Raw genomic sequence first — 2,500 nt, forward strand, 5'->3', positions numbered from 1 at the left:
GGAGCCGCTTCGCCGGCGCCGGCGCCTCCCCGACAGCCCGACGGCCCGTCCGCCCCGGCAGGGCCCCGCCGCCCGCCCAGCCGGGGGGATGCAGGCCTCGGGTACCGCGGGGTGGAGGAGGGCCGGGTGGGGTGTGGGCGACCTCCCGGCCCAGGCCGGGCGGGAACCCAGCAAACCCTTCGGCGCTTGGCGCCCCGCCCCCCATCCCGCACGTCGCCCCCAGGAACGAGGCCCCGGAGGCTTCAGGGCCCGGGGCCGGCGGTCCGTTGTGCATTCCCCACCCCCACCCCCCTGCCCCGCCCACGCGGCGCTAGGCGCAGCCCCACCGCAGCCCGGGCTGGCCATCCATCCGGCCCGACAGCAGTTGGCCCGAAGCCACTGGGAGCCACCGTGGAGTCGGCAAGGCCCCTTGGCGCCGTAGCACGGCCAGCCGCCGAGCACGGGACCCCGACCCTGGTGGCCGGCAAGGCGCGGGGGCGGCGGCCCTGGCCCCCGATGCCTCTCCCGCCCCCGGCCGTGGCGCAACGGCGGAGGGAGGGCTTGTCCCGCAGGCAGCCGTGCACAGACACACCGGCAGACAGGTGGCTGCGCCGGAGCCGGCTGGCCGCCGCTGGCGGCGGCCAAGTGCGGGCCGAGCGGCTCGCGGGCCGCACGGACGGCCCGCGGGCCTGCGGCGCAGTCTGGGTCCGGGCCAGCCACCCCCGGAGCGTCACGTGGGCCGCCGGCCACCGGGGCCGCCTTTCTGGCCGCCTGGCCGGCCAGGGGGGCGGGCAGTGCCCCCTCCAGAGCGCGCTGTGGTGGGAGGGGCCGGAGGAGACGGGGCCTGCAGAGGCGCCCGGACGTGCGGGCGGGGGTGGGCGGCGCGGGGAAAGGGGTGGAGGCAGGGGGTGGGGGGTGGGGGGTGGGGGGTGGGGTGGGGTTGGGCGAGGGGTGCGGGGGGCGTGGGGGCGTGGCGCGGAGGCGGCCTCGGCCGCGGGCTACTAAAAGGGAAGGCAGGCGGGGCGGGAGGCAAAAAGCCTACAGCACCCGGTATTCCCAGGCGGTCTCCCATCCAAGTACTAACCAGGCCCGACCCTGCTTAGCTTCCGAGATCAGACGAGATCGGGCGCGTTCAGGGTGGTATGGCCGTAGACGGGGGCGAGGGCCGCGGGCTGCCTCTTGAGGAGCCGCTTCGCCGGCGCCGGCGCCTCCCCGACAGCCCGACGGCCCGTCCGCCCCGGCAGGGACCCGCCGCCCGCCCAGCCGGGGGGATGCAGGCCTCGGGTACCGCGGGGTGGAGGAGGGCCGGGTGGGGTGTGGGCGACCTCCCGGCCCAGGCCGGGCGGGAACCCAGCAAACCCTTCGGCGCTTGGCGCCCCGCCCCCCATCCCGCACGTCGCCCCCAGGAACGAGGCCCCGGAGGCTTCAGGGCCCGGGGCCGGCGGTCCGTTGTGCATTCCCCACCCCCACCCCCCTGCCCCGCCCACGCGGCGCTAGGCGCAGCCCCACCGCAGCCCGGGCTGGCCATCCATCCGGCCCGACAGCAGTTGGCCCGAAGCCACTGGGAGCCACCGTGGAGTCGGCAAGGCCCCTTGGCGCCGTAGCACGGCCAGCCGCCGAGCACGGGACCCCGACCCTGGTGGCCAGCAAGGCGCGGGGGCGGCGGCCCTGGCCCCCGATGCCTCTCCCGCCCCCGGCCGTGGCGCAACGGCGGAGGGAGGGCTTGTCCCGCAGGCAGCCGTGCACAGACACACCGGCAGACAGGTGGCTGCGCCGGAGCCGGCTGGCCGCCGCTGGCGGCGGCCAAGTGCGGGCCGAGCGGCTCGCGGGCCGCACGGACGGCCCGCGGGCCTGCGGCGCAGTCTGGGTCCGGGCCAGCCACCCCCGGAGCGTCACGTGGGCCGCCGGCCACCGGGGCCGCCTTTCTGGCCGCCTGGCCGGCCAGGGGGGCGGGCAGTGGCCCCTCCAGAGCGCGCTGTGGTGGGAGGGGCCGGAGGAGACGGGGCCTGCAGAGGCGCCCGGACGTGCGGGCGGGGGTGGGCGGCGCGGGGAAAGGGGTGGAGGCAGGGGGTGGGGGGTGGGGGGTGGGGGGTGGGGTGGGGTTGGGCGAGGGGTGCGGGGGGCGTGGGGGCGTGGCGCGGAGGCGGCCTCGGCCGCGGGCTACTAAAAGGGAAGGCAGGCGGGGCGGGAGGCAAAAAGCCTACAGCACCCGGTATTCCCAGGCGGTCTCCCATCCAAGTACTAACCAGGCCCGACCCTGCTTAGCTTCCGAGATCAGACGAGATCGGGCGCGTTCAGGGTGGTATGGCCGTAGCCGGGGGCGAGGGCCGCGGGCTGCCTCTTGAGGAGCCGCTTCGCCGGCGCCGGCGCCTCCCCGACAGCCCGACGGCCCGTCCGCCCCGGCAGGGCCCCGCCGCCCGCCCAGCCGGGGGGATGCAGGCCTCGGGTACCGCGGGGTGGAGGAGGGCCGGGTGGGGTGTGGGCGACCTCCCGGCCCAGGCCGGGCGGGAACCCAGCAAAC

At 78.2% G+C, this 2,500-nt stretch overlaps 2 non-coding genes across 2 annotated transcripts; both read right to left on the bottom strand.

Moving 5' to 3' along the window:
• Positions 1-1,014: 1,014 nt before the first annotated feature.
• On the bottom strand, positions 1,015-1,133 carry LOC131749537 (5S ribosomal RNA). Its single transcript, XR_009333594.1, has one exon. It is a non-coding gene; the product is annotated as a 5S ribosomal RNA (ribosomal RNA).
• Positions 1,134-2,176: 1,043 nt separating this feature from the next.
• Positions 2,177-2,295, bottom strand: LOC131749515 (5S ribosomal RNA). The gene has a single exon (XR_009333572.1). It is a non-coding gene; the product is annotated as a 5S ribosomal RNA (ribosomal RNA).
• Positions 2,296-2,500: the final 205 nt, after the last annotated feature.

Source organism: Kogia breviceps, unplaced genomic scaffold (assembly GCF_026419965.1).
Source record: "Kogia breviceps isolate mKogBre1 unplaced genomic scaffold, mKogBre1 haplotype 1 scaffold_239, whole genome shotgun sequence".
Taxonomy (NCBI): domain Eukaryota; kingdom Metazoa; phylum Chordata; class Mammalia; order Artiodactyla; family Physeteridae; genus Kogia; species Kogia breviceps.